This window comes from Hypanus sabinus, chromosome 12 (assembly GCF_030144855.1).
Source record: "Hypanus sabinus isolate sHypSab1 chromosome 12, sHypSab1.hap1, whole genome shotgun sequence".
In the NCBI taxonomy this organism is placed as follows: Eukaryota; Metazoa; Chordata; class Chondrichthyes; order Myliobatiformes; family Dasyatidae; genus Hypanus; species Hypanus sabinus.
In genome coordinates, this window is record NC_082717.1 from 110,417,852 (window position 1) to 110,428,842 (window position 10,991).

General features: G+C 50.4%; 1 pseudogene; it reads left to right on the forward strand.

The window, feature by feature from the left end:
* The first annotated feature begins 885 nt into the window (after positions 1 to 885).
* Positions 886 to 4,798, forward strand: LOC132402425 (uncharacterized; annotated as a pseudogene).
* The last annotated feature ends 6,193 nt before the right edge of the window (positions 4,799 to 10,991 follow it).

A 10,991-nucleotide genomic window follows, 5' to 3' on the forward strand; every position in this document is an offset into this window, starting at 1 on the left:
TGTAACCGTACCCTGTCCCCACACAGCTTCCTGTGTATTGTAGTTGCTTGTGTTGACCCAACTTTCCCCTGTAAATAAATTCCTTATTATTAAATCTGTGTGTGTCCAGGCCTCTACTGTTGAGACTCAAAGAACCAGTTATTTTCCATCACAACACTTGGCGCTGCGGGCAGGGTCACATCGATTTTGGCTGGACACAAGCACAGGGGATAATGTTCTGGAATAATGGGAAGAAAGCCAGTGCAGGCACCCAGGATAAGATCCCCCGATGGGCTGATGAAAGGGAGGGATTTGAGAGTCTGGCCAGCATGCTGGCAGATCACGGAAAACCAGTGGACTGGTCTGAGCAGTTAGAGCCCCGTGGAGAGAAGCTGGGCCATCATGTGGTCTCCCTCCTGAAGGAATCAGGGTTCCCCAAAGCCAAGAGGAGTCAAAGGGGTGCCTTCTGGTTATTTGCGTCCCTGCTGAGATGCCAGGTTAGAATTACTGATCACCTGCAGCACTTGTGTAGTCGTAAGGGCAGGGAAATTGAAGACCTCAGTCAGCGTTGTTGCACGCTGAAGGAAGGGCAGGGCAGCCCGTCGGTCTGTCTGACAGCCGGACCCATTAAAGCCTCGAGCCTTAGTCCAGTGCGGCGACAAGATGGACACATGGCTAGGGGATGGGGACATCTGGCTGGATAGTGACGAAGAGGGGGTGCCCGAGGAGCCGTCCCACAACCACCCTTCCCCCTTCTCACCCGAGTTCCAACATGCCTGACTCGTCACCACGCGGTCCCAGGTTCACCCCAGGGTGGAAGGGAACGAGGGGGAGACGCCTGGACCTTCTCCTTGTCACTCCGAGACCACAGAGACCCGGGACTTCTCCCCCAAGGAGCTGACCCAAATGGCGTATCGGTACTGCCAACGACCAGGCGAGCAGCTGGCCGCCTGGCTGCTCCGGCTGTTGGGGGGCCCCAACCTCAGCCTCTCCCATCAGGAGGCAAGCGCCCTGGGAAGCCTCTCTGACCAGCAGAGCATAAACAATGCGCTGCGGGCGCTACAAGCAGAAATCCTCGACGGCATTATCTTGTCGGATCAGGTAATGACCGCGGTACGAGCTCGCTGTCCCACACTTCTGGAGTGGGATGTACACGGGCGCACGCAATGGGGTACGGTCAGTGAGGGCACACGGATTATCAGGGAATGGGCACTGGTTAATGGCATCTATCAAGGTGCCTGCGACCGTAACTTCCTTGAAAACACACGAGTGACTGGTGCCCGAGCGGGATACTTAGTCACTACCGCGCGCCCCGATCTGAAGTCTGTAATCCTGCCCCTCATCACACCAGCCAGCGGTAGGACATACGGGATGCCATCACCCTCTTGGAGGGATTAGAATATATGCAGAGCGGGGCACCTGCTCAGGTCCGCAAGCCCGAGATAAGGGCCCTAGATACTATCCCTCCCCTCCCTGCTGCGTGCAGGGGTGGATCGTAATAATATAGATGGGATCCCCACCCCCAACCTATATGCCCTGTGGAAGGAGCATTGCAGGGGGAAGACCAGTTACAAAAAGACCGCCAGGCCAGACCATGCCCACATCAAGCCACCCTCCGCGCCTCCCTTACCTGAAACTGTCTCGAAGGCCCTCAAAGCAGAATTCAGACAGCTCGTCAGGCAGGAAATGTCCCACCTCCACCAGCAAAGTGCCTTACCCCTACCGTGGCAGCCCCCTTCCACCCCCCCATAGGATGAAGGCCAGGGCCTCCGGCACATTTGCCCTGTCGCCCTTTCCCACCCGGGGGACATGAGGACACATACACCCGTCACAGTACATTGGGGAAAGGAAAACACACAGAGGTGGATGGCGCTTGTCGACACAGGCGCCCAGCACACAATTATCCCAGGCAATCCTGCCTCATGGAGGGGTACGGACATGCAGGTAGAGGGATTGGGGGGCTCCCTTTTACCCACTAGGGAGGTTACCCTTCGCCTCGCCATAGGCAACCATTCCCCCAGACGTGTACAAGTCCATATTGCCTCTTCCCCGGAATGTATCCTCGGGGTCAATGTTTTAAAGGGACAATCACTTAAAACAAACAGGGGCAAGTTCACCTTCGTCGGGGCGGCTAAGTGGGAGCCAATTGTTATTCTCCCCCCCCCTCCAAGATCATCTGTAGCAGTCAGTACAGAGTGCCGGTGGGGGGCGCCAAGAAATCGCAGACTCCATTCAAGCCCTGTTACGAGAGGGAATTATTAGAACCGCTGCCTCGCCTTTCAATAGCCCCAATTGGCCCGTCCGAAAGAAAAACGGCTACTGGCGGATGACCGTTGATTATGGGCAGTTGAACAAGGCTGCACCGCCCCCCCCCCCCCCGTCGCTGCTGTGCCTGACATTGTCACCCTTATTGAAGACATCGCAGGTCGTCCCCATAAACCCTGGTACGCTGTTGTCGATTTAGCGAACGCATTTTTCTCGATTCCCCTGAATTCAGATTGCCAAGGCCAGTTTGCCTTTACTTGGGATAGCAGACAATACACAATTTGTCGCCTGCCTCAAGGGTACATTCACAGCACTACTATCTGACATGGCCTTGTCTCCCGCGAGTTACACAACATCCAATTCCCACCGGAGATTTCGATTGCCCATTATATAGACGGTATCCTTCTCCAAGGTCCTTCTGAGACCATTGTGTCAAAAGGCCCTTCACATGTTAATCGCATCTCTCAGGGGACGGGGTTGGGTCATTAATATGGAAAAGATACAGGGCCCCAGCCAGGGTGTCATTTTCCTCGGAGTACAATGGACCTCCGGGCACAGAAGCATACCCGATGCCGCCAAAAATAAAATTTTAAATTTTGCCGTCCCTTCGACTGACACACAGAGATTCGCTGGGCTCCTGGGCTTTTGGCGGGAGCAGATACCCCACTTGACCATGCTTCTCCGGCCGCTCTATAGGATCTCCAGGAAAAAATCCACATTTCTTTGGGGGCCAGCGGAACAGGCTGCCTTTGATACGGCGAAACTAGCGGTGAAACAAGCCATGCCACTTACTTCCCGCCAGGGAGGTCTGCCTTTTGAGTTACAGCTCCCAGCGAGCGAGACGGTCGCCGAGTGGAGCCTCTGGCAGAAGACCCCAGGGCGTAGAGTCCCCCTCGGTTTCTGGACTAAGTCCCTACCTGAAGCGGCAGTGCGCTACAGCCCCTTCGAGCGCCAGCTGCTAGCCTGCTACCTGGCGCTCCTCACCACAGAACACCAAACAGGCACCGACCCTGTCGTCCTTCGCCCCCATCTCCCCATAATGCGATGGGTCAAGTCCCCCGATTCTACCCACAAGGAGGGCCGTGCCCAGAGGTCTTCCATTGTCAAGTGGAAGTGGTACACTGCGAACCAGGCTGAGCCCAATCCTGAAGGGGTCAGCCGCCACCATGAACAAGTAATGGCTTTCCCCCAGTCCCAGGACCCTGCCCCGGACATCCCCGAGGCACAATCCTCCCCAGCATGTTGGAGTCAACCCTTCGATTCCCTCGACCCCGACAGCAAACTGCACGCCTGGTTCACAGACGGCTCCAGCCGCTGGAAAGGGGGTAAACAATTTTGGAAAGCGGCAACATTTCATCCCGCCACAGGTAGAATTTTAACCACCGAGGGAAAGGGGGATTCTAGTCAACTTGTCGAGCTGGCGGCAGTAGACCTCACCCTTCAAAACACTACCGGACCAGTCCACATCTATACTGACTCCTGGACATTAGCTAACGGCATTGCAGTGTGGATGGCCCGGTGGCAAGTCATGAGGTGGGAAATACACGGACGTCCCCTCTGGGGACAGCATCACTGGCGTTTCATTTGGGACCAGGTTACCCACAGAAAAATTTCTGTCCACCATGTGGATGCCCATACCCGGAAAGATAATGAAGAGGCAACGTTTAAAGCTGCTGTGGACCAGGCTGCCCAAGTATCATCTGCCACCACTTCCACCCCTGACACAGAACACAGTGCACTAGCTGCGTGGGCACACCGCAAATGTGGCCACTTAGGGGCCGATGGCACGCGGCGCTGGGCTGAGCAATTCGGTGTCGCCTTGACACTCGATCAATGTAAAACATCTGTAGATAACTGCCCCATCTGCCAGCAAGTCAAGCCACGGGACAGGCCGATAGGACCACCGGGCCATATCCGTCGCGGCACGGGAGCGGGTCAAGTATGGCAAATCGACTATATTGGACCGCTCCCGCGACAGAATAAGAAGCAGTATGACCTCACGATGGTGGACATATACTCGGGTGTCCTGGTGGCGGTGCCCTGTGAAAGGGCCGACCAGACCGGCACCATCAGAGAATTACAACACCTCTCTCCTCTCTATGGGGTCCCATGGGAGGCACAATCCGATCAGGGCTCACACTTTGCTGGGACCAAAGCCCAGACCTGGGCGGCTGAAGCGGGGATCTCGTGGCTGTTCCATATACCCCACGACCCCCAGGCATCGGGCTTAATTGAAAGAATGAACGGCCTGCTCAAGGAAAAAATTCACACTCTGACACACTCTCGCACACTGCAGGGGTGGCTAAGAGTCCTTCAACAGGCCGTTGACCAGTTAAACACACGGCCCACTAGCCAAGGGGGATGCCCACTGGCCGGCCACCTGGCACAGTCCCCATCTCCCGACTGGGAATCCACCGAACCCCCCGAGACCGAAGACTCAGGCAGAAAATGGAATAGACAGTCGCAGAGCCTCCCCAGAAAGGGAGAAATTGTCGCGCGCGGTTCAGGGGACACTCACTGGTTTACCATCCCGGGAAAATCTGATTTGTTTTGAATACATACCCACCATTTAACCAGACGGGAATGTGTTTCCTCCTATACCTACCCCCCTTCCCCCACCACCCCCGTCTCCCTCCAGAACAATGGTGCGACTCGAGTCATCCCTCCTGATCGCTGCGATGCTCGGCTCCGTGACAGCTGCCTACACCTTCCTCAGGGTCCCTTACGAGTTTGCCAACAACACCAACAGATCGGACTGCTGGAGCTGCTTGCGGGCCCCAGCACACGCTGATGATGCGCTGCCACTCACGCCGATCCCGCTGGATGACATTGAGATGAACTGTTTACACAGACTGTTTGCTCTTGCTGGTTTTGGCATATCTGTTTGGGGTTGGGGGGCCTGCTGGCAGTCCCCCACAACTCTCCTCCCCATTACACAACATCTCGATGGGGTGGGTGCTTCAGGAACTGGTATTTCCCTCCCTACAATTTGACCTCCACCTGAGTCCCCACCCTCAGAGTTATTCCACAGCCACTGAGTAGACCTAACGAATGCTGGTGCAGACTCCGCAATGAGCACCCTTCTAACTTTTCAGTTGGTCACAGCAACTGTCAGCAAAACTGGTACCCGGGTGCCCCAGTAACCACTGCCGACGATGTCGCTAAGCTTGGAGCTCCTTGGACGATGAATGGGAGCCATTGGATCTGCGGCCACCGCGCCTGCCCGTGGCTCCTCACGAGCTGGTACGGCTGCTGCTTTCCAGCATATGTGGTGCCCTTCATCCATCCCCTGAATGACCTTGGGGAGCATCCGGCGTACAGCGGCCACCGGGACAAGAGGGCCATTACAGAGGTAGAGAGGTTCTGGATGATAGCCTTTACCAGTTATGGTACGGCCCGGCTGTCCCGGGAGGTGATCTAGATGGCCAGTGTGCTCGAGACTCTGGCCAACGAGACGGCAGTGGCACTGCAACACACGGAGAATGCCCTCAGCCGAATGGCGGCAGAATTGACAGCTGTCATGATGGTCGCCCATGCAGAATCCAATGGCACTGGACTACCTACTCGCTGCTGATGGAGGAACGTGTGCAGTGGTTGGTAAGGAATGCTGTACCTTTATCCCTGATGAGTCCAGCAACATCACTCACTTGGCCGCTCACATTCGGGACTCGGTGGCTAAGATTCAAAAACCAAGGGACTAGCTCCTACAGCACAACACCTCATGGGGCAATTGGTGGCCGTTTGGGTCCCTTGGGGGGTGGTGGGCAACTGTCATTCACTGGTCCATCGCACTCATTCCTGTAATCTTAGCCAGTTCTATACTATGTTGCGCATGCCAGCTGATTGAGTGTCTCTGCATTTACTTAGCTGCTCAAAATTGGTTATTTCTGGTATATGCGATTTTGTTTCACCGTCTTATGTGTGTTGGCTATGTGGTGCATCTTCCGAGGGGTGGAGTGTATCCAGAGATACAGGCCACGTGACAAATGCGCTGCCACCTGGCTGGTCGGAGGACACACCACACGCCAATCAACATTTGGTCACTCCCAACTAATCAATGCACACCTAAATTATTGGTCACCTTAATTGGATTATCTCGCCCAGCCCCATGTTGTAAAAGGTGAGACTTGTGGCTGGCTCGGTCTCTCTTACAGACCACCTCATTGAAGGTAAGTGCATTGATTTATGTTTGAGAAGGTCTATCATTTGTCCTGGTAAGGGAGCCGCAGCTATCCAAGGTCAAGGGAGATCGCTGTCGCAGTGCTTTTCCCTTGTTCTTTGTTTGTGTAACCATACCCTGTCCCCACACCGCTTCCTTTGTATTGTAGTTGCTTGTGTTGACCCGACTTCCCCTTGTAAATAAATTCCTTATTATTAAAACTGTGTGTCTCAACTCTACTGTTGAGACTCAAAGAACCAGTTAATTTCCATCACAACATTTGGCGCTGCGAGCAGGAGCAGCACCCGTTCCTCTACCCTATCCCTTGGTCTCGCCTTTCTCATGATCATGTTACCACTCTGCCTCCGTCACTTTCCTTTACTACTCTTTCAGTTGTGGTCCATCGGTTTTCCAAAGCTTGCTTACTTATTCCTCTAAACATGCTACCGTCGGCCGGAGAAACCGCAGCGCATCTCATGTACCAGGTTTTCCCTGTACACGGGTCCCCACTGCTATTATTTCGGACCAAGGTGCTGAATTCACCTCCAAGCTCCGGTCTACGGATCTGGTTTTGAAATAAATAACTTCCAGTCAAATTTGAATCACGTAAGCTAGCGGCTAGCGACTCGCTTCATCTTACCATTAAATTCATTTGTATAGTTAACCTGTTAGGATAAAGATTACAATTTCCCTGTTCTATGAGATAACATCCCACCTTACTTGAATCCAAATTAAAACATTTATCTTGACCTCGAATCTCAAGCCATACACCACCCAGGGTCTTACATGGCGAAATTCTCTACACAATCCATAGACTGCTCAATTCACGAAATTGAAGGGACACCTACAATAGAGTAGTTTGGAAAGGATAAGGTCCGGAGGGACTAGGGATATTTTGAATCTCGGATTTACTTCAGAATTCCATTGTACATTCGGGATAGCACTGGGCCGTCAGGTGCCGGCCAGAGGGCGACTGCTTCTGTCAACTCGGGTCGACGGAGTATTTTGAGAATTCTGAACATCCCTTGCCGTTTTATTTTCTGGTGTGTGTGTGTTTTCAGTGTTTTGCTAATAATAGCTGTAACGTACTCTGGTGTTTCCGTTTTTTATGTGTTGCAGTAGGGTCTTGTCTCGTTTTCACTTGAGTAGTCATTGTCATAGAAACATAGAAAACCTACAGCACTATACAGGCCATTCGGCTCACAAAATTGTGCCAAACATGTCCCTACCTTAGAAATTTCTAGGTTCACCCATAACCCTCTATTTTTCAAGATCCATGTACCTAAGAGTCTCTTAAAAGACCCTGTCGTACCCGCTTCCGCCACTGTTGCCGGCAGCCCATTTCACGCACCCACCATTCTCAGAGTAAAAAACTTACCCTGACATCCCCTCTGTACCTACTCCCCAGCACCTTAAACCTGTGTCCTCTTGTGGCAACCATTTCAGCCCTGGGAAAAAGCTTCTGAGTATCCACACGATCAATGCCTCTCATTATCCTATATACCTCTATCAGGTCACCTATCATCCTCCGGAGCTACAAGGAGAAAAGTCCCAGTTCACTCAACCTGTTTTCATAATGCATGCTCCCTAATCCAGGCAACATCCTTGTAAATCTCCTCTGCACTCTTTTAATGGCTTCCACATCCTTCCTGTAGTGAGGCGAAAGCACTGAGCACAGGAATCCAAGTGGGGTCTGACCAGGTTCCTATATAGATGCAACATTATCTCTCGGCTCCTAAATTCAATTCCACGATTAATGAAGGCGAATACACCGTATGCCTTCTTAACACTAGAGTCAACCTGTAAAGCTGTTTTGAGCGTCCAATGGACTCGGACCCTAAGATTCCTCTGATCCTCCACGATGCCAAGAGTCTTAACATCAATACTATATTCTGCCATTATATTTGACCTACTAAAATGAACCACTTCACACTCATCTGGGTGGAACTCTATCTGCCACTTCTCAACCCAGTTTTGCATTCTATCTATTATCCGCTGTGACCTTTGATAGCCCTCCACACTATCTACAACACCTCCAACCTTTCTGTCATCAGCAAACTTACTGACCCATCCCTGCACTTCCTCATCCAGGTCATTTATAAAAATCACGAAGAGTAATGGTCCCAGAACAGATCCCTGAAGCACACCACTGGTCACCGACCTCCATGCAGAATATGACCTGTCTACAACCACTCTTTGACTTCTGTGGGCAAGCCATTATTGGATCCACAAAGCAATGTCCTCTTGGACCCATGACTCTTTAATTTCTCAATAAGCCTTGCATGGAGTATCAAAACCTTGCTGAAATCCATATACACTACATCTACTGCTCTTCCTTCATCAATGTGTTTAGTCGCAACCTCAAAATACTCAATTAGGCTGGTAAGGCACGACCTGACCTTGATAATGCCATACTGACTATACCCAATCATATTTTACCTCTCCAAATATTCATAAAGCCTGCCTCTCAGGACCTTTTTCCATCAACTTACCAACCACTGAATTAAGACTCACTGCTCTATAATTTCCTGGGCGATCTCTACTCCCTTTCTTGAATAAAGGAACATCATCCGCAAACCCTCCGGTTCTCTGGAATCTTTTCCTTCCCCACTGATGATTCAAAGATCATCCACAGAGGCTAAGCAGTCTCCTCCCTCGCCTCCCACAGTAGCCTCGGGTACATCTCTTCCGGTCCCGGCGACTTATCCAACGATGCTTTCTAAAAGCTCCAGCACATCCTCCTTCTTAATATCTACATGCTCAAGCTTTTCAGTCCGGTGCAAGTCATCACTGCAATCAGCAAGATCCTTTTCCATAGTGAATACTGAAGTAAAGTATTCATTAAGCACCTCTGCTGTTCCCTTAGGTTCCATGCATACTTTCCCACTGTCACACTTGATAGGTCCTATTTTCCAAGTTTTATCCTTTTGCTCTTCACATACTTGTAGGTTGCCTGCCCGTCAGGGCCTTCTCATGGCCTCTTCTGGCTCTCCTAATTTCCTTGTTAAGCTCCTTCCTGTTAGCTTTATAATCTTCTAGATCTCTAATATTACCTTGCTCTCTGATCCTTTTGTAAGCTTTCATTTTCTTCTTGACTAGATTTATTACAGCCTTGGTACACCACGGCTCCGGTACCCTAACATAACTTCCCTGTCTCTTGGAACTTACCTATGCAGAAATACACACAAATATCCCATGAACATTTGCCACATTTCTTCCGTATGTTTCCCTGAGAACATCTGTTCCGAATTTAAGCTTCGAATTTCCTGCCTGATAGCCTCAAAATCCCCCTTAGTCTAATTAAATGCTTTTCTAACCTATCTGTTCCTATCTCGCTCTAATGCTATTGTAAAGGAGATAGAATTATGATCACTATCTACAAAATGCTCTCCCACTGTGAAATCTGACACTTGACCAGGTTCATTTCCCAATACAAAATCAAGTACAGTCTCTCCTCTTGTAGGCTTATCTCCATATAGTGTCATGAAATCTTGTGAACACACGTAACAAACTCCAGCCCATCTAAACCCCTTGCTCTAGGGAGATGTTCATCGATATTTGGGAAATTAAAATCTCCACTCACGACAACTCTGTTATTATTAAATCTTTCCATGATCTGTTTCCCTGTCTGCTCCTCGATATCCCTGTTACTATTGGGCGGCCGAAATAAAAACACCCGGTAGAGTTATTGATCCCTTCCTTTTCCTCACCTCCACCCACAGAGAATCCGTAGACAATCCCTCCATAACGTCCACCATTTCAGCATAGTTCCAATTAATTATCCTCGAGATTTTGCAGGTGTCCCACTAAGTCTCCTTGGGCTATAGCCTCGTCTCAGAATGGTTACCTGTAAGTTTCTCACGGGTCGGGTTTTTAATTAGCTGGGCACGGATTCCTTCGTGACCTGAAGTGTATTTAATGGGGCAATAATAATCCCTCGGTTCCCCATTGTCCAGATCCTTGCTCAAGGAAATTATGACTGAGTTACTCCGGGTTGTACAAGAATGTGTAATTTCTACTATTCTTGTTTATTTTTCACTTTACAGCGTGACAATATCTTTCATAAAGGCAAAAGTCTGGCAGCTCGCATCCAGGCCTCCTCAGTAATACTATAAAACCGGATCATACTATCGGGTTGCCAGAAAACCCACAGACTGTCCTCCTATCGCAGGTCAGATTTTGCTTTATGAAATTGAAGCGTTTTACAAGTCCTGCTTTCCTGGTGTCGATAGTGGAACCTATCATTTCGGACATGTATAGCGAACTATCAAAGACTCAATATCGATTGCTACAGCACATCACTGGTCACAGGCTTACAATCCTAAATAAGGGCATCCCCCTGCCCCGTAGCACATACTGTCACCTATGTTTTCCTTTGGAATGAATTTTTGTTGGTTTCCTGAAGTTTCCTAATTCTCTGAATTTCCACTATTTTGCTCTATTTTAGCCCTCTCTTTGGCTTTTATGTTGGCTTTGACATCTCTTATTAGACACAGCTGTATCATTTTGCCTCTAGAATAGCTCTGCTTCTTTTGGAATGTATGCATCCTTTGACTTCCAAATGGCTTCCAGAAGTTACTGCTATCGC